The sequence below is a fragment of the Mustela putorius genome, unplaced genomic scaffold, assembly GCF_011764305.1.
Source record: "Mustela putorius furo isolate JIRA1106 unplaced genomic scaffold, ASM1176430v1.1 tig00000407_pilon_pilon_pilon, whole genome shotgun sequence".
Lineage (NCBI taxonomy): Eukaryota > Metazoa > Chordata > Mammalia > Carnivora > Mustelidae > Mustela > Mustela putorius.
The window spans coordinates 12993017-13014518 of record NW_025421373.1 but is presented as its reverse complement, the minus strand read 5'-3'; the positions used below and the strand labels follow the sequence as shown (position 1 = coordinate 13014518).

The following is a 21502-nucleotide window of genomic DNA, read 5'->3' as shown; positions in this document are numbered from 1 at the left end:
GAGCATGGGGTCATGCCTTGTCAACCAGATTTGCCGAGTCCACAGTTTATAAAGCCTTGGGCTCTGTATGAAAGCAGTTTTCTTTTTAAAAGATTTTATTTATTTATTTGACAGACAGAGATCACAAGTAGGCAGAGAGGCAGGCAGAGAGAGGGGGATAAGCAGGCTCCCAGCTGAGCAGAGAGCCCGATTCGGGGCTCAATCCCAGGACCCTAAGATCACCACCTGAGCTGAAGGCAGAGGCTTTTACCCACTGAGCCATCCAGGCACTACTGTAAGAAAGCAGTTTTATCAACCTCTTTCTATGATCAACGAGGAGGGGAGAATGGACAGGAGGAAGTACTTTGCCAGCACCTGGCTATAAACAGTGAGTCTGGATCCTGTCCCTTGTCTGCTGTGGATTTTAAGACCTCCATCATTATCATTTCAACTGCTCATGCTTATTTCTAGACTATAAATCCTGGAGACTCTGGGCTTTAACCATATTTGCTGCTTTGGGTTTCTGTTCCAATTCTAGTCCATAACAATGTTTATTTTGTTTTGAAGCCTGGTTATATATTTTGGATTTCCTCATTTTACATTCTTCAGTTATTCTTTTGGAGGAAAAGGGATATGCCAAGGTATGAAGTTAATTCACCATCTTGACTGGAGTTTTCAAATAGATTTTTAGGTAAAAATTTAGAATGCTAGTTGTGTCAGTAAGTTGTGCAACCAGTCAAACCCTAATTTTCTTACCTGGATATCTTAGTCTTCTCGGGCCGCTGTAGCAAAACACTAGGGGCCTTCAACAACAGACATGTATTTTTCACAATTCCAAGAGATGGAAATACCAAGGTCAGGGTGCCAGCAGATTCAGTTCTTGGTGAGAGTCCTCTTTTAGGTTAGCAGATGGCCACCATTTCTCTGTGAGCTCACATGGTCTTGTCTTGGTGCTAGTGTGGAGGGACAAAAAGAGCTCTAGTGTCTCTTCCTCTTCTTATAAGGCCACTAATCCCATAATGAAAGCACCACCTTCATGAACTCATCCAAACCTAATTTCGTCCCAAAGAGGTTAGGATGTCCGCATATGACTTTTGGAGGAACACAATCAGTCCATAACATTGGAAAATCACTATATTATTGTTTCTGAGTTTGCTTCGGAACCATGGTTCTAGTAAATTCAATAAGTATATTGATTAAAAAGAGTGTCCACTGAAACAAGTTGGATAAATTCTGTATTAATCCAGATCAAACAGATATTTTCCCTGAAGTTCCTTTTGGAGCCTGAAATGTATGTGTGCATTGTGTGTTACTTATACGAGATTAAGTATGAATAGTCTCCCAAACTCATTTCAACATGACATTTTTTTCATGCCATGTTTACTACTATAGCCCACAAGAGTATTCTATGGAACAAAATGTAGAAAATGTTCATACTGACCAGACAAAAATGTCTATATCTATCTATCTATCTATCTATCTATCTATGAATTTGAATGTGAATTTACATTTATGTGCAGGTTTCTGAGTACCTAGAAAAAGAATGGTGTTATAAATATACATGTGTTATGTATTATTGCATTATATGTTATTAACATCAACAAATAGCACAATATATGAATAAAAAGTCATTGTAAAGTGTTTTGCTTCTTAATCAATGGAACATCAGAAATAGGGATTACAGAACAACAGAATGTCAGAATGAAGAGTGTATTGATAGAGAATTGAATGCTTTTCAAATTTTTATTTATTTATTTATTATTATTATTTTTGCTTTTCAAATTTTGAAAGCTCAAATCGTATATAGAAACTCTATCTCATATATATGCATGTATATATATATCAGAGTTGCACTGTTTGAGGTGAAGCTGGGAAATGGGAGTCCTCACCTTTCCTTTTTGAGGTCAATCCTGACCTTTGAGGAACTTTCTCACCTTCATAGGGCCTGGCTTATATTCTACCATCTGTTGCCTCAATTCCATGCAGAGGAGTCAGGCTCTAATAAGGTAAAGTGAGTTCTCAAAGTCTAGGCTAATTAGGACCAGAAGCAGGATTATGGTGAAGATACTCTAATTTCTAGTTCAGTGCTCATTCCCCCACAACACTGGTTTTTCATCTTTTCTAAGCCTTTGGATTAATTTTTTCAAATGAAACATCATGTAGAAACTCTCCATATAAAACAAATAAAGCCCAGCTTCCCTGGTTGAAGGACGAGAGGTGGGTCAGATGTCTGGTAGGAGGGCTGAGGGTACTGTGGCTTTGTGCACTCCTCTCTAGTCTTCCTACACTGGCCTTTAGTGGCTCAGGGCAGCACTATTTAAAAATGATACATAAAACTGGGTGGAAACAATGCACCCTGTTCTTCAAGCCAGGGAAGATACCATTAATACACATGAGAGGGACTGTCCTAATACCCTTTGATCTTACCCCTTATAAGAAATCATGGCTTGTAGCTAAAAGAGAAAGAAAACTTTATTTAGCTAAAGGATTGTTATTTGTCAAAGAGCAAAATGGCAAAGTTTATTTTAATTTAAATAAAGAGACCAGAGTTCCTGCAAACCTTACCATTGGAGCTGGCATCAGAGTTGTCACATACAGCAGAAGCAGAAAGAATCCAGCTCTTGGGCTTCAGGGCACAAGCTTCTAGAACTTTGGTCATTATGCGTGTGATTCAGTTGGTGAATCAGAGCCTTTCTGTGATTTCACATAACATAACAAGCACTGGAGGAAGACAGTAGCATTGTTCAGAGCAATCGGTCTCTCATTTGGGTGCTCAACTGAATGAGGAGAAAACACACATAAATATTTCTCGTTAATAGCAAAATTATGCCTTTGTGCCAAATTATTCACACAGAGTTGAAAATGAGTCACACATAACATTCTGTAGATTTTCTGTCTTTCGTTCTTCCTATTTAAGAGAGTGAAAATGAGCTTAGAAATCTGATTACTGTGTTGCCAAGTGAGATGAGAGGGGTAATTGGAGCAAGGACTATTTCTCACAAACTCAGCTCCAAGGTAGACAATGGGAAGGTAACTCCTGTTGGAGGATTGGTCCAGTGCTAGGATATGAGGGGTTTCAAGGCTATTTTTCAGAATCTTCCCTCCTAAGAAAAATGCAAGAAATCCTATCACCAGATACTCTTTATTTGAGAACACAAAACAGTAAACATCAAGCTCTGGCTAGAAGAAGCTACATTTAGAAATATATATATATATATATATATATATATATATTCATATATATATATATATGAAATCTACCTAGGTTAAGAACAAATAAACACTTTCCTATTAGAGTCTCTGCAGTATTTTGTTTTGCTTTTATCTAGGAACTTATTTTTCATTAGAAGACCTGCATCTAAACCCATTTCTTTTCTAGTTTGTCTATGCAGGGATTCCATGGAATCTGGAAACACTTTTTACTACTATTCAAAAACAGTCCTTACTAGTTGCGTTTCATTCGTTGGTTTGTTCGTTCCTTTCTTTCTTTCTTTTTAAAAGATTTATGTATTTAGGTTGGGTTATGGACATTGGGGAAGGTATGTGCTATGGTGAGGGCTGTGAAGTGTGTAAAACTGGCAATTCACATACCTGTACCCCTGGGACTAATAATACATTATATGTTTATAAAATTTTTTAAAAAAAGATTTATGTATTTATTTGTTTATCAGAGATAGAGCAAGAGAGAGAGCACACAAGCATGGGGCAGCAGGTCAAGGGAGAAGCAGACTCCCCACTGATCAGGGAGCCCAATGTGGGACTTGATTCCAGGACCCCGGGATCATGACCTGAGCTGAAGGTAGACGCTTAACCAGCTGAGTCAGCCAGGCATCCCTCCTTACTAGTTTCTAATCTTCATTCTTTCCATTGTGTAGAAGTTATGGGAAAATAGATGCAGTGCTCATTGGTTTATTGATTGGTTGATTATTTATTTTGAAGAATATATTGAGCACATACTATATGTCAGCCATCATACTAGTATCTGAGGAAGAGAAATGAACAAGAGAGACAGTCCTGGCTTTGAATGAGCTTTAAGTCTAGTTGTATACATTCTGTTAATCCACATTTATGAAGTACATACAGCTTTCGACCTTTTAGTATTTTGAAACAAGAATGTTTTGTTCCAACAGTACTGGAAACCTTCAAGATGTAAGATATGCAGTTGGAATTAGTTGTAATGGATGCATTAGGAGTTGAGTAGTAATGCCTATAAAGGTCGTCAGTTACAGCGAGAGATTATGGCATTCAAAAGGAGGGTGATGCGGATAAAGAACAATACCCAGTAATCAGAAAAATTCACTTGCATTTAATTTTGGAATGTATATGACACTTTTTTTTTTTTTTTTAAAGGCAGCAGTTTGTTCTCATTAGAGACATGTACCTTGATTTTTTGATTATTTTGATTGGGTTGTATGTGTTCTTTCTGGAAATCCATGTTGAATACCAGGGAAATCTGCCTAAAAGATGATTAAAAAATTTTTTTTTTAGAAGGAACAAGATGATAAAACTCTGTTATTTTCTCATCTCATGAATGTGTTATAGGGTTGCATATTCAATACATCAGTCTTGGTGCCATGTCCTTGGTCCTTCCTAAGTGAAACTTCTTTACTCATAGTTTATATAGCAGGTCTAGGAGTTCTATGTGACTTCATAGTCTTCCCTACCAAAATCCAGAGACTGGCCCATGACCTATATTTGGCCTGGTGCAAAAAGATGTATAAGCCAAAGAGACTTTTTTTGTTTGGGCCAAATTAGGAAATACAGAGAGAAATGGGAGGCATATCCAAGAACATATAGAGATAATTAAGCTATGTGATTGAAGTAAAAAGTCAGGGTCTGGCTGGAGTTAGAAGAAAGCAAGAATGATTAAGGAGAAACATAAGAAGAAGGTGAAAAGAAAAAAAATTAAGAAAATTGGTGATAGGATAGAAAAAGGCAAGCAGAGATATTCGTAACGTAGCAGGGCAGGGTATCCATAAAGTCAGAAAAGAGTATTATTTTGTAATGCATTGTGATGCAATACCAATAATATGTTTGGCTGTATTTATAGACTCCATGTCTAGGCCGTAGGTGAAGATTTCGTAGCCTGGCTCTACTATGGATCCTACTCTAGTTACTTGACTTTTCCTAGATTACTGTGTATTTGTATTTACATAGTATACCTCACCATCCCCAGCACTGCTTTATTACTTGGGGTAACTAAAGTGAGCCGTCTTTTCCTTGCAACCAGAAGACTCTTTGAGGGTGGAGCACATTTCCCAATGGGCTTATATGCTTTCTTTGAGTTTTCTTTGTTCTTACTTTTCTTGTGATCTGTGAAATACTTTGGCTCCTAGAATTTTTCTTAATGTTGCACTTCGATTAGTGCTTTTTTTCCATGTAAATATTTCTACCACGTTATAAACTCCAGTGTTTGATTTAAACCATAGATTTGTATTTACAGCACGGAAAACAAACTGTTCAGTTTACTTCTGTCCATCTAATAATAACTGTAATATTATCATGCTTGCCAAAACCTCCATTAAAGACATATGCCTTGAGTCATTGATTCCAATAATAGGAAAATGCACCATTTCCCAGCAACTGGAGATTTGATGTTGCTTTTGAGGAGGGACAAAAAGGATCCCACCAAAATATTTATGTAGCATGGGAACTCGAGGAAGGCCTCAGTAGTAGACACAATTCTAGTATCCCCAGTAGAACAGTTTTGTTTTTGAAAGGGTATAAGTTGGCTAACTAATAGAACATGATACAGATGGATGAGACCAGTAACATAGAATAAAAGTCAAAATTTAAGTTACATAAACTTGAAGAACAGGGGCATGAAGAAGAAAGACAAAAATAAAACAAATTTCAGACTAAGATTAGTAATAGTGATAATAATTAAAGAATAGCAATAAGAGTTAAACCTAAACTTTAATTTGGGTAGCCCGGGCAAGACAGAAGCTAGATGATGATGTAGTTCTCATTGCTTGACAATAGGATATACAATATATTAGCTTATTAAAAGAAACAGCTTTTTCCTGTTGTGTTGATCTCAGGTGAATGTATCATGAGGTTTTTATACAGACAACACTGAATCTCAAAATTATGAATCTCAGCATATAAGCAGGACACCAAGTCTGTAAGTATATTAAAACACAAAATTATGCATTAAATAGCATACTTAAAATTAAAAATCCATATGGATTACACAGTCAGTAGTTTTTTACATTGGCCCTTGGTGAAAGTCAAACTCTTAAAGATAAACTTACAGAGGCTTGGGGTGGACATCGAGTGATATCTTCAAGATACATTGCTGTTATGTTCTTTCTTTGGGTACAGAGTAAGACTTATTCCCCTCTAATACCAATGGGTTGAATATAAGACTCACTTAAAATATAGAGGACTAAAACGCATCCTAGGCTTCTGATAGAATAAGTTTGAAATGATTGGTGGTATGCATAATAAGTGAGAGTAGGAAATTGAGGATTCAAGGATCCTGTGAAACACATTGTCCTCTTCTGACTCCCCTTCAGTCTGCCCTCTCTCTTCCTCTCCTCCCTTTCTTCCTATCCCCCCTATCAAATTCTTTTTGAGGCTAGTTTTAATCATGTGCTGGTCATATTAAAAATTAAAAACAATGTATATCCTATTGTCAAGCAATGAGAACTACATCATCATCTAGCTTCTGTCTTGCCCGGGCTACCCAAATTAAAGTTTAGGTTTAACTCTAAACTTTGATGGGAATAATCATCATCTTCTCCAGAACCTGCTCATCTTCCTGTATTTCCCCCCTTAGGCCAGAAATGTCTCATCTTTTTTCTTCTTCTTTCTAATAGTATACAATCCATTAGATGCCAAGACCTTCATCCTGCCACATTAATAATTTTCAAATCCATTTCATTCTATCTCTTTGCTGCTATATTTATTATGTTGATTTTATTATTTCTCAACTAGATTATTGTAAACCTTCTAAATCATGTTCAATTAAGTTTTCATATAGTTCTAGAATGATCTTTCTAAAATGCCAATTTTGTGTTCTGCTTATAACCATTCAACACCCCCCTAAAATATTAGACATGAAGCATAGCAGACAATGCTCTAAATCACCCAGGCTTTGCTTACAACCCAGACATATTTTGATATTTTCATATAAACTCCTGTTAACAGGGGACATCATGCTAGGTACCAGCTGGAGCCAGAACATCCATGAGGATTCACATTACAAGGAAATGTTAGCCACACATTTTTTTTTTTTTTTAAGTTGACTCCGTGCCCAGCATGAAACCCAATGCAGGGCTTGAACTCATGACCTTGAACTCAAGAGTCAGATTAACCAACTAAGCCACCCAGGTGCCCCAAGCCACATATTTCTTACACCAATATCTACTCACCATTTTGGGGGATATATATATAATTGGATTTAATTAATATTAAATTATAAATGAGACATTTTATCTCTTTTTTTCCCTCTTAATCAATGTCTTGGCCTAAAGGTAAAGACATTATTTAAAGTAAAATTTAGAAATTAAAATGTCTATGTATATTTGAATGGTAGTATGATAACGTGATTGAAATTTTGTGACCTTGTTGCATGCAAAGTAAGAAAAAATTATTTTAAAAAACACACTTTAGTTATAGGGACTATTTGCCAGAGTGTGTGCAAAAAAAATTCTATAAATGGGGTCACTAAATTACAGAAGACTTTCAACAAGTACTTTTTTCTTCCCAGGACCTCGTACCCGTTGTTTTCCCCTCTGTTGCATGCTGTTGTTTTTATTATGCTTAGTATTAGATTTCGCTTCTTCAATGAAGATACCAGAGAGCATGTCATTTCTGGAAACCAACATTTTACTCTTGTCCTTCTGCTTTTCATCCTACTGATCTTTGCCAGGAGTCCATGGTTGCCTGGTGTAAGAAAACATCATAATTTCTCATTAATATTTGGTCCTATCCTCCCTGCTAATCAGGTTAGTATTGCTGAGAATTCAAAAAAGAACAGAAGCCCACTAAGAAGGAATAAATTGATCCTCAGGCATAGTTCTAAAAAGCTGCCCAGGAGCAGTAGTTTGCTGGATGAAATAGGAGATCATGTAGATTTATGTGGAGACTATAGCTCCATCAATTAAACTAGTCTATACTCTAGGCTTCTGGAAGGCAGAGAACATGCTCTTAGCCCTTTAGCACCTTGTCTGTAGCAGGCTTTCACATTTGTTGATTGTTTCAAAGATAAGCAAATTCTGAAATGACATTTTTTTCTTTTCTGTTCTCTCCAAATTCACTTACTGCTTCGCAGAATGTGCTTCCTGAATGGAAAGCAATCTGTACTGCATATGCTCAAATGGGCTGTTGTAACTCTGGAGATAAGTTTTTGATCTCCTATCTATCGTTCAGAGGGTGTTGTTGTTACTACTAGTACTACTACTACTACTACTACTACTACTACTATTATTATTATTATTTTAAAGTCATCGATCACAGTACTAGTAGTAGTACTAGTACTACTACTACTGCTATTATTATTATTATTATTTTAAAGTCATCAGTCACAACATGCTTGTTGAATGCTGAAGTATGGTATTTGACACTGGACTGTGGTATTACTCTGGGCTATATATGTGACTCTAATGGATAAAACTAATTCAGGTAACAAAGCTACTTGTGACTCAGGTAAATGAGAACCTAGAGCAAAAACAGTTACATTGAAATCAAAGCCAGTGCTGCTGGTCACCATGACTACTAAATATATTCTAGAACAACTATGACTGTTGCAATAACTCCATAAAATACAAGCCAGCTGAAAAAGGAGATTCTTTTCCACTAGGTGTAGTATTTTTAGACAGATGGCATTGTGGAGATATTTATAGCATTATAAATTCTCTAATATTGACAGAACATGTTATGTCCATTCTCACTGTATTTGTTCATGTGATCTCTCTAATGAAACTGTAAGTTTTTAAGAGTGAATGAAAACCTATCTATTGCTTACATTCTTTCTGGAACTTGCAACACAAAGATATAAATTCTAAAAATAGCCAGTCAAGATAATTGTCCATAGAAATCTTATCTTGCAACTCAGTTCTTTGAATTATTCCTGGGAAATAGATGGCTGGGCACACCTTAAAATCCTATTCAATCTGGCAGTATAATTGGAACCACTTTAGTTTTATTACTATTTATCCATTATTTGTAAAATTATAAGAGCTGTTACTTATTTGTTGAAAATGCCTCAGGGGTGCCTTCATAGCTTAGTCAGTTAAGCATCTGACTCTTGATTTCAGCTCAGGTCATGATCTCAGGCCAGAGGAATTGAGCCCCGCGTCAGACTCTGTGCTCAGTGCAGGGTGTGCTTAGGATTCTCTTTTCCCCCCTCTCTCTGCCCTTCCCTCTGCTTATGTGCTCTCAAATAAATAAATAAATAAAATCTCAAAACAGGAAAGAAAAGAAAAGAAAGTGCCACAATATAACCCAATTGTCATTTATCTATCTATCTATCTATCTATCCATCTGTCATTTATCTATGTATTTATTTATAACTAAGCTCTATGCCCAATGTCAGGCTTGAACTCATGACTCCGAGATCAAGGGTCACATGCTCTACTGATCGAGCCAGCTAGGTACCCACCCACCCAGCTCTTATATTTTAGTCTCATTAAAATGTGTTCTGATACTGAGACCTGCTTGTTTTGTTTACTATCTGGAAGCAAGCAACGTGAAGAATCATGGGCCTTTTGTTTGTTTCTTTTGATTTGTTGTTGTGTTTGTTCCTAATTGCCAGGTCATCCCTAATATGCTGTCCTTACAGAGGGTATGGTCGCTTGGTAGAGGAGCAATCCTTGGAATTGAATTTCTCAGGAATCTCTTTGAATGGTTTTTTGTTGTCCTGAAGTAAAAGTAGATGCTACCATAAGCAAAATGTGTAATTTTTGGTCTTTGCATCTGAAAATGTCAGAGCTAATGGAGAATAGTTAGGAATGAAAATACAGTGTGTTGAATGATATGAAACATGCAGCAGGCTGCTTTTTTTTGCTGTTATTCCAGTCATAAGAAAATGGCATGTGCTCAAAGTCATTTGGTTTTCTGCAGCAAATTCTTTGATGCACAAAGGACCGTGGGGTTGATGTAGGATTGTATGGAGCTTGTAAGAAAATTTTTCAAGTCATTTTCCTCTTGCATCAATGTATTGTTTAATCATAGCCTTTTTTAGATCTAATAAGGGCCAAGAAAGCTATTCTCTGATAGAATAATGAGGAAAGAACATTGACTCACTTCCTGGTTTTCAACTGGTAAGAATGTTGCTAAGCCAAAGTAGATAATTTCTAGAGGATTCAATAAGTACTTAACTTCTCATGGTGACATTTTAAGAGTCTAGCATCTGTTTGGGAGGAAGAATTTATTCTAACCTTTAAGGTCCTTCTAGATGGACTAAGAATCAAACTGACACAAGACAGATTAATAGGAGAAAATCAGATTAATAATGTAGGTGTGGGGAATGCACACAGACATGGTAAATTCCAGAGGCAGGCAGGCAACATGATGCTTGCATAATTTTAGGAGAGGGATAGGAGTCTAAGGATTAAAAAAAAAAAAAAGAGAAAGACCATTAACAGGAATATGAAAGGTATTTAGAAAACAAAGTTTATCTTGTTGTGTAGATAAATTTCTTTCTTTTCTTTTTTTTTTTTTTTGTTCAAGTTATTGTTTATTTATTTGAGAGAGAGAGAGTGAGAGAAGGCACAAGATGGAAAAAGGTAGAGGGAGAAGCAGACTCTCCATGGAGCTGGGAGCCCCATGTGGGACTCCATCCCGGGACTCCAGGATCACAACAGAAACTGAAAGCAGTCGCCTAACCAACTGAGCCACTCAGGCACCCATGTAGATAAACTTCTTAGGTAAAAAGGAATCTCTGTTAATACTTCTGTATGTGGTAAATCAGGCAGTTGAGGGGGAGATAAAGAGATTTCCCAAACTGTTGGGTTTTCATTAAAAATAGTGTTAATTCCAAATAATGTTTTTAATTCCAAATAATGTTCAAACCAAAAAAGCCCATCTTGGGGTGACCTGCCTTTGGCCCCTACACATCTAGAGAATAGATTAATAGATTTATTTTAAATCTTTTTCTTTTTAAGATTGATTTATTTATTTTAGAGGGAATGTGCAAGTGGGGGGAAGGGCAGAGGAGGAAGGAGAAAGAGAAGCAGACTCCCTGCTGAGTGGTGAGACCAATACAGGGCTCAATCCTAGGATCCCGACATCATGATCTGAAATCAAGAATTGGTTACTCAACTGACTGAGACACAGAGGCACCCCATATTTATTCTAAAGTAATCAATAAATAGGAAAGAACAGTCTGATCTCTTGTCTTCTTTTATGCCAAATTTCCCTGGCCTTTTTCTAATTCTCTGATCAACCTACTGTATATTTTTTATCTTTTCCTCTGAATCTTTTAGTGTTCACTCAAGTTCTCCTTTTTGGTCTTTTTCTCACTCTATTTTCTCAGCAACTCTTACCACTTCAAGTATCCTAAATGATTTGGAAACTAGAATTAGTCCCAACAAATTTCCTTGTAGTCTAGACCTGCAAAATATCCATGTGTACTTACTGTATGCGAGGTATTGCATTAACAACTGTACACGCACAATGTCATTTAACTCTTGGAACCATCCCCAGGAGGGAGATACTATTATCATCTCCATTTACAGGGGAGGAAACAAAAGTTTAACCATATCACACAGTCTGCATAGGGTTACTCAGATAGTGAATGACTATGCTGGGTTTAAAATCCTGACAATTTGATTATAAAGTAAGTGCTTTTCAACCACAGAGACCTGCCTATCAGATGCTAAGCATCTTCCCTTGAATCTCCTATAATCCTCTTAAAGGCAATATATAAATCTGCTTCCCCTTTGGCAATTAATTTGTGCGTCCAACCGATAAGAAATTTATTAAGCATCACTGAGAGCCAGACTGAAGCCTGTGCATGGAGGATGAAATGTTGAACAAAACAATAGTGGTCCCTGTATTTATAGCATTTATTATTTAGAGAGGAGAAACCCTCATTAATCACATTCTTATGCAAATAGACAATTAATTCCAAGCTAGAATAACCACTAAGAGGGGTAATTGTAGTATGCTGTGAGAGCATCTCAAAGAGAACTGCCTTCTTTGAGGGGAAGTAGGGAAAGGGACTGCGTGAAAGGCTTCCCTGACCAATTACCATTTAAGCAAAGATCAAAAGAATGCGTAACAGTTAACTAGGCAGAAGATGACATCAGACCGAAATTACATTTGCAAAGGCCCTGAGGTGGGAGGGGTTGGGCCAGCCCAGCATAATAGAGGAACTGGAAAGAAGATTGGTATATCTGGGGAAGTGGCAAAAGTTGCAGATGTAGACTAGGTAAGCAAGGACAAGGCCACGTAGGTCCCTCTAAGATGTATTTAGTTGTTAGGGGGGCTCGGTCATTGTAGTGAAAGAATAACATTTAAGCTTTGAAAATATCACTGTGGCTGTGTTGATAGAGTGAATTGGAGGGGAAAAGAGTAGATATAGGGGAACCATGAGAAAGATATTTCAGTGGTCTAGGTAAGAAATGGTACTATTTTCTCTCATTACTGTTGTATAAGGAAGGATGGCAGCCTTGGAGATCAAGAAAAAAAAAACACCCAATTATGCCTTACCATTTAATCAGCCATCTTGGAGTCATCTCAACTTCAGTCTTTTTTCCTACTTCTCTTATCCAATTATTCTGTTGATTTTACCTCATTGTCTTTTGTATCTTTTTTATTTGTTTTTGACATTTGTGGAAGACATTTGTCTTTGGGGCTGTCCATAATTGTTCCTGCCCTTTTTTCTCCTTCTTAATGAAATTACAGCCATTTTGCACTCCCAAGCTCTACCCAGGCTGGTGCCTGCTACCAGGACGTCCATATGATCCCTTGGATCTTTGCAGCATGCCTTCAGGCTAGCAGTCCCTTGAGGCCCTTGCTTGAACCTATTTTCTATTTACATTACTTGAATATAGACCAGAAGGGGAAGGTAGAATTGCGCGCGGCATTACTTCAGGCTTGGCCTATGAGGGAAATGATGGTGCTACTGACTAAAAGAAGGGTGATCAGATTTTTGAGGAAATTGATAAATTTAGTATTCAAATGTGTCAGATCTGAAATATTTATAGAATACATAGTGGACAATTGAAAATATGGTTTGGAGCTTGTAGAAAAGTCTAGTGGTGAGACCTAAAAACAAAAGTAGCTGTAGAAATCATGAGTTTATATAAATTTACCAGAGAGAAGTGTACAGATTGAGGAGGGGGTTGGGGATGGAGCTCAGTGGGACACCCACTTGGGAAAGGGTAATGAAAGAAGAGAGCCCTGGAAGGATATTGATGAAGAGCTGCCAGAGAGGTAAGAGAAAACCAGGAGCGGTGGCCTTGTTGAAGCCATGGAAGGGGAGAGTTTCAAGAAAGACAGAATGGTCACCATGTAAATGGTATCAGTTGTGTTGCCTGCTCAACAGAGTTTGGTCTACTTGGGAATCACCTCTCCACTATCCCATGTATTTCTTTTCTTTTCTTTTTTTTTTTTTTTTTTTAAAGATTTTATTTATTTATTTGACAGAGAGAGATCACAAGTAGGCAGAGAGGCAGGCAGAGAGAGAGAGGGGGAAGCAGGATCCCCACTGAGCAGAGAGCCTGATGTGGGGCTTGATCCCAGGAACCTGGGATCATGACCCAAGCCAAAGGCAGCGGCTTAACCCACTGAGCCACCCAGGCGCCCCTGTCCCATGTATTTCTAATGGTAATGTCAATCCCAGTGTTCTGCCTGCATGCTGACACAAGGTAGATATGAAACTCAGATCTAATTTTCCTTTTCACAGGGACAGGTTCAAATTAATAGGAATGTGGTGGAAGCAGAGCCTGAATTCTTTCATGTGAGAGTGGTTTCCCAAATTGTGTTGATACTGTTTTTTGTTTTGTTTTGTTTTTTTAAGCCACAACAAAAACCCTTATGGGCATATAAGCCAGCTGTCTTCTATAAGTGGGTTACAGGATACAGATTCTAGAATCTACCACTTGATAATTAACCTTAATTTTCCTGGTGAGATTTTAATATGAAACTAAATGATGAGTTAGTTTAAAAAAAAAGGAACATTTTGAATATATTCTTAAATATGAAGTATCTGAATATCGGGTTGAGTGACTCTTAATGCCTGGGACTCTCCTTTTAAGAGATATATGTTATAGTAATATTAACACTATAAAGTGATAACATTATAATAGGAAAAAGAAATGGTTGTTCATATAAAAGACTTTTTTTTCAGATCTAATGAAAATCTAGGATTGGTCCTCATGCCAAACTATGATATTCATTTCACCAGATTGTCTGTCAACCTCAGACTATCTCATTAACCATCTTCAGTCATGAAAGAAAATGTCTTTATTCTTGATGGATTATTAGAGAGATAATACCAACCTACATTCTGAATATTTCACACTTGGGACTTTTATAATTTGTTTCTCTAAGGGAAAATCTTGCAGTCACTCTTATGGAATCGTAACTATACTTCCTTTCTACCTACTCCCTAATCTGAAAGTTGAAGAGCATCATAGACTTACATTAGAAGGATTCTTTAGAGATCATCTAAAATTTGAATCCACTTCTTTTTAAAGATGAAGACAATGAGGCTGAACTGTTCAAATTCACTCACTGGGAGGCCTGTCAGGTACGTGTACCAGTTCTCAGTCCAGTCTCACCTTGCCATGCTGGTCTAGGATTATCCCTTCCTAAACATCAAAGGGGGAACAACCAGCCTCTGACCTAAAATGACTAGAGTGGCTTTGTTGTTAAATGTTTCGAGCTGTAAGGTTAAGTAGGGGTTCACATAAATAATGTGGTTAGTACTTTCTTGTGACCATGTGCTTTGTCTCTTCATAATTGGGAAGTGAACAATTGTTTGCAGCAGCTAAGGAGACCCTGTTCTTTATAAATGCTATGCGACAGCTGTACAGTATCACTCTTGCTCTTGAAAGTTTATGAAGTAAAGCAAACTACTAAAATAGCATTAACTTTGTTTATGAGAATTATTTTTGACTATTTGTATATTTCTGAACAAGATTAGTAGCCTTTCAGACTTCTGACCTGAGACTGTTCTTTTTATAGCCACTATTATGAATGTGGAGCACTGTCCTATCTGTGGCCCATTAATAATGGGATTATGAAGAATGGTTTGATATGTCCAGTTTACTTCAGTGTACTCCTGCAGACTTCCCAGGAGTACCTGGAGGATACATTAAAATGTGATTTTGGATGCCAGTTCAGTAGACTTCATGAAATGTCCACAAGATAAGTACTTCAGGAGCTTTAGCACATTTAATTCTATCATGCACATAACATGGCCAGCATTGGCAGTGATCCCATAATATCATGACCTGATGAACTAGAAAAGGGTTATTATGTACCAGATTTAAGCACTATCAAGTTGTAGTGGGCTCTGTTGTACACAGCCTGATCCCCTTTAATGAAGGGCTTATTCAGAGTGCAGTTAGCAGACATCCTTCAGTTGTCAGCCCCTTCAGAGATTACTTGTTATAGGTAGCCATCTTGCACAGGGTCATACCCTTCCCCAGTTAACCCATGCCTAATGATTGACAGAGAATAAATAAATGTCCGATTATCTTGGTCCAACTCAGGACAACTCAGGGACCTTTTCTAGTTTCAGAGTTCTCCATTGCATTGGCCAAAGCTCTCTTTGGGTGGTCACTGTAGTTTGACTTTTCTTTTTGCCTATTTATACTCTACTTCTTCCCTTACACATATATCGATCCCTAGGGCATGAAAAACTATCTCAGAGTTGGCTTCCTGGGAAATTCAACCTGGGATGTAAATATTTGCCTTTTTCCTATTAACTGAAATGTATTGTCTAACATCATATTTTTTTTGCATGTTGGGCAGTTCCAGGCTTTGGAAAATACATTTTTAAAAGTAAACCTGTTTTTTTCTGGATGATGGAAAGTAGTGTAGAAGCAGAAAGGATGGAAAAAACAGGCAGCATGGAATGCCTCTGTATTTTATTAAAGCAATTGTCCCCACATACTAGGTGGAGGGAGGGGTGTCTTGGCCTGCCTGCAACAGGTTACAGGCTCACTTGAGGGGCAAAGGACCCTAAACAGGAATAGATGGAGGTCATTCTGCAATTTTATTCCAGCTTTTTATTGGTGAAGTCAGGTAGAACAAGTGGGAAAGAGATCTGCTGGTCAGTTTCTAACTGCTTTTGCCACTTTGCTGCTTTGATTAGTGGTTCCAGATTAAGGGTTAAAATTTGCACTTCCTAAGCTACCATTTCTCTTGTTCATTTATTGTTTTTAGTAAGTAGGAATATTTATCATAGGTACTTTTGTTAGCATATAGCACTAGGTGTTTAAGAAAGACTAGAGGTAAGGAAAAAGCAGCAGTTTTCAAAAGATACAAGACATGTAGGAATTCTTTTCACTTGGAATTAGCCCATAAATGCATTGCTTACTATGTAAGGAATATAAGTTTGATGAATTAAAGTAATTTTGTGAACAATTTTGAATCTGAAAAAAGATGTGAATTTAACCCAAAGCCTCAACTCATCAATAGTTTTTCAGGGATGTCACTTTTAGAAGGAAATAGGGAATAGTAGCAAAATAAACCATTAAGAAATTTGTTCAATAAAAAATTCCAATTTCTCACTTTGTCTTGGAGCTAGTCTATATTCACTGAAATGGTTTTGAAGAATTTGCATCTACATGGTCAATGCTGTAAAATTACTGGTTTGCTCAGACTCCTGGGAGAAAAAATTTCTGTATTTAAAATGATAGCCCTGGCTCAGGTAAGAGCTTTAAGTAGTAAAGACTGACTCATTTATGTTTATAAGAAAAAAACCAAGTTAGCATAAACATTAATGAATGAAAGAAAATGGTTTCTGATTTATTCTCTTATTAACAGGAAAACTGAATTAACAAGAAAAGTCTGCACACTGAGGGGTCTTGTTGAAAGTTTCATTAACCATATCTATTCTAATAGGGGCAAAAGGGCCTCTGAAAGAGCTGATTCCTCAGAATCAAATTCAGATCTAAGAAAATTGCCAAAGGAATATCCTTCTGAAGGGAAAAAGTCTTTCTTCTCTAGGTAAATGACCAAAGGATAAGTTGGAAATAAAAATGGTAAAATATCACCTAGAAACAGAGAGTAGGACAAGAAAACCTTGTCATGTGCATGTTTATGAGATGAACTTTTAAAATTAAATTAAATTAAATTTTAAAAAAGCCATTGAGTTGAGCATGAGGAAATACATTCAACTTTGGTTTAAAATTTAGTATTAGGAACTATGTATGTGTATATGGTCTCTCTAAATAGAGGAATGTCAAGTATATTTCATTAAAGGTACTTATGTGTAATAGATAAGAGCAATAATCACTATAATTATTCAGCACATTTTGATTTTTGTTTTGCTTTTTATAATTTTATGATTTTTAAAATAGATATAAATTTTATTTAATTCTGTAATTTCCTATTATTTTAGAATGATTATTCTCATTTTACATAGGAGAAAAGTAGAGGACCAAAAAGCTAACATTTATGCAAAGTCCCTTTTTTTTTTTTTTTTGAGATATTTGAGAGAGAGAGAGAGAGAGAGTGAGAGAGCCTGAGTACCTGAGCGAGGGGTGGAGGAGTGGGGGTAGGGAGGGATAGGGAGAGAGGGAATCTCAAGCAGACACCCCATGCTGATTGCAGAGCCTGACTTGGGGCTCAATTTCACAGCCCTGAGATCATGACCTGAGCTGAAATCAAGAGTCGGATGCTTAACCGACTGAACCACCTTTGTATCCCTAAAGTCCCATTTTTTAATTGGTAAAGGAATCACGGGATTTAAACTTTCTGACCTCAAAGCCTTTTCCAGCCCATGCTTACAAGTGTTCATTGTTCTGGTAATTTTTGGCAAGCCTGTAGAGTGGACAACCAAGGCACCGTGGCTATTGCTGTTCTCCCCTTTCTGCTATTGCGGTTCTTTCCCTTCTGTGGATGTGGGATTGAGGAAGATGAATTCATGGAATTGTTCCAGCTCACAAAGTAGGTCAGCAAAACACGTGGAGTGGAACAAACTGTCCTTGCCTTTTGGCTTTCTCCTTGCAGAGGGCAGTGGATTTCTTACGCTCTTCCAGATCTCTAGCTGATTGGGAATGCCAAAGAGTGGTAAATTACTCTGCCTCTTCCCATTGTGAAATGTATTGACAGCTACTTGCTGTTAATGATCTTTCTGAGAATTTCCTTCATGCTCTGGAATTTCAGCCCCCAGACCCTCACATCTTGTTTACTTTCTTGAGTAGCACCGTTATACCAATTAAGCTCTTAACAGGAAACTCAAGGAGATGGCAACACAATTTAAAGGTATTTCTCGGAATTTCGTATGCTAGTGGACAAGAGGCTCAAGTTTCTTTAGTTGTGATGTCTAGGAAGAGACTATCCCATGGAAATAATTTTCCAGCTTCCACATTTCCTCTGACTTCTTTAGCAGCATCTTCACAACAATTCCTACCCTCCAACATGTTGTGGGTCCCTCTGAACTGCAGTCGTTGTGCTGGCTCTCTCTGTTTGGCAGTGCATTTTGATTAGTAGTGAAGTTTTATGACTGGTTTATTTGAAATTCTAGTGCTGCTTTTGAAGAATTTTTTTTTTTTTTGGCAGATATGTAATACATGAATATCTTCACATGTTGGTACACAAATACTTGACATCTAACTAATCCAAACTTGTACTCATAATTCTCAGACAAATCTGCTCTCATAAAACTTGGTAGTTACAGCACTGTTTTTCTAGTCAGGAGGCAAAAAACCAATCATTAAAAAAATTTTCCTTCTCTCTCTTCCTCCATAGGCAATTACATACTATGTTTTGTTGTGTCTTCCTTCTCAATATTGCTCTAATGTTATATTTCCCAAATTGGATGCATAGAATACATATAACAATATAACTGTTAAATGTGTACAGGCTTTTCATGGGATCAAATGAATTTGGAAGATGGCGTATTAGATGGCGTATTAAAGTTAAATGTTTCTTTATGGTGACACATCTTAGGTCTTTTAGATATTTGTGTATATTTCAAGTGTTCATGAGGGGAATGTAATATATGACATTTCTAAAGTTTGTTAGATCAAAAACAATCCCCTTAATTCAATTACAAAAGTGTTAGTTATAACACTGACACTACTGAATAATCAAAGATGTTCATTAAGAAATACCAGTGTTCTAGTTTGGGAAATACCATTTGAATCTACTTTCTTGCTTTCCTTTGACATTTTTGTATTCAGATCCAGTCATCTTGTCAAGATTCCTGTATTGGAAGGATAATTTAAGAGCTGTCCTTTCCAATCTTTCATCTCCAAATGTGGGTTTTTCACTATTTTTTTTAAAAGATTTTATTTATTTACTTGATAGAGAGCATGAGAGGAGAGAGATCAGTGGGAGAAGCAGACTCCCTGCTGAGCAGGGAGCCTGATGTGAGACTCGATCCCAGGACTCCAGAATCATGACCTGAGCTGAAGGCAGTTGTCCAAACAACTGAGCCACCCAGGTGCCTGGATTTTTCACTATTAACAGTGGTCACCTTCTAAAGCATAGGTAAGTTTATGTTACTTTCCTCCTGAAAACCCATTTTATTTTCCAAGCATCTCCAGAATAAATTACTTATATAGTAAACTCTTCAGCATGGTGTTCAAAGACATTGATGATAAAATCACAATATGCTTTCTATTTAATCTGCACAAATCTATACTCTTTGCTGATGGTATTCCATTGCCAGGAGCAACCTTCTGTTCATTTTTAAGATCCATCTCAAGCCTTTGAAAACCCAAGTATTAGCAGGGACTAACCTGTTCACACATGACTTGCCTTCTCCACATGTAAGTGTAGAAGAAGATGGCATTAATTTTGAGAATTCTATCTCACTAGATACATATTATAGAAAGAATATTGGGGTGGCTCAATGAGTTGAGTGCCCGTCTTGGGCTTAGGTCATGATCTCAGGTTCATAGGATCAAGCTCTGTCAGGCTCCTTGCTCTGCAGGGAGTCTGCTTCTCCCTCTTCCTCTGCCCCTCCCCTCAATTGTGCACGCGCACGCGCGCTCTCTCTCTCACACACACACTCTACTTACTGTCTCTCTCAAGTACATAAATAAAATCTTTTAAAAAGTATTAAAATAAGTATAAGAAAATAAAAATCATACATAATCCTACCACCTCAAAATGACTAGTTAAAACTTGCCATATATATTTATAGTAATATATGTCACTGTCTATGTCTGTGACTGTATCTATTTATATCTACATACACACACATGCAGATGATGCTATACTGCTTTGTCAGGTCAGTTGATGAATATTTTAAAGACACTGGGGAGGGTGTTTGTCGTGGTGAGCGCTGTGTATTGTGTAAGACTTACGAATCACAGACCTGTGCCCCTGAAACAAATAATACATTATATGCTAACAATAAAAAATAAAAATAAATATGTAGTTATTACAAAAAAAATTTTTTTAAATCAAGGTATAATTGACATATAATCTTATATTAGTTTCAAGTGTACCACATAATGATTCTAAATTTGTTTACATAGCAAAGTGATAACCATAATAAGTCTAGTTAACATTCATTTTCATGAATAGTCACAAATTTTTTTTTCTTGTGAAGACTTTTAAGATCTATTCTCTTAGCAGCTTTCAAATGTGCAATACAGCATTATTCACTATGGTCAACATGATGCACATTACATTCCCATGACTTATTTATTTTAAAGCTGAGAGTTTGTACCTTTTGACCCCCTTCACCCATTTTACCCTCCCCAATGTCCCCCTTCTTCCTCAGTCAGCACTGTGTTCTTTGGATCTATGATCTTGGTTTTGCTCGTTCATTTTGTTTTTTAGGTTCCACCTATTAAGGAGGTCGTGGAGTATTTGTCTTTCTCTATCTCACATATTTCACTGAGCATGATGTCCATCCATGTTGTCGCAAATGGCAAGATTTCATTCATTTTCATGGCTAAATAGTGTATATATATATATATATACACATACACATATATATATATGCAATGGAATACTATTGGATAAAGATGTGGTATATATATATACAATGTGGTATATATATATGCAATGGAATACTATTGGATAAACATGTGGTATATACATATATACCACATCTTTATGCATTCCTTCATCAGTTAACCCTGATGAATGCCAAAAATAGATCCCCAAAGGGAGATTGGAATACTGTACTGAATTTAACAAAATTCATTTAAAAATTGGTAATTGTAAATGTCTACAGTGAGTTAATATGCACAAAAGAGAGGTGGCTTTGTAACAATATGTATAGAAAAGACTTAAAAGTTTTAGTTCATAAACTTTTACGAGCGTAAAGCAGTATATATTCTAAAGTATAATCTTAAGTGACTATCAAAAAATTAACAGGATTTTAGCATTACTGGAAGCAAAGTATCTAAAAAGATAGAAGTGTTTATCTCAC

At 36.8% G+C, this 21502-nt stretch overlaps 1 long non-coding RNA gene across 1 annotated transcript in view; it reads right to left on the bottom strand.

Moving 5' to 3' along the window:
- Positions 1–2619, bottom strand: part of LOC101671056 — a 45772-nt gene extending 43153 nt beyond the window's left edge. Inside the window, exons 1-2 of the long non-coding RNA XR_198392.3 lie at positions 2545–2619; positions 736–932 (exon numbers count right to left, since the gene is read on the bottom strand). This is a non-coding gene — a long non-coding RNA (uncharacterized LOC101671056). The remainder of the gene's footprint in view (positions 1–735; positions 933–2544) is intronic.
- Positions 2620–21502: the final 18883 nt, after the last annotated feature.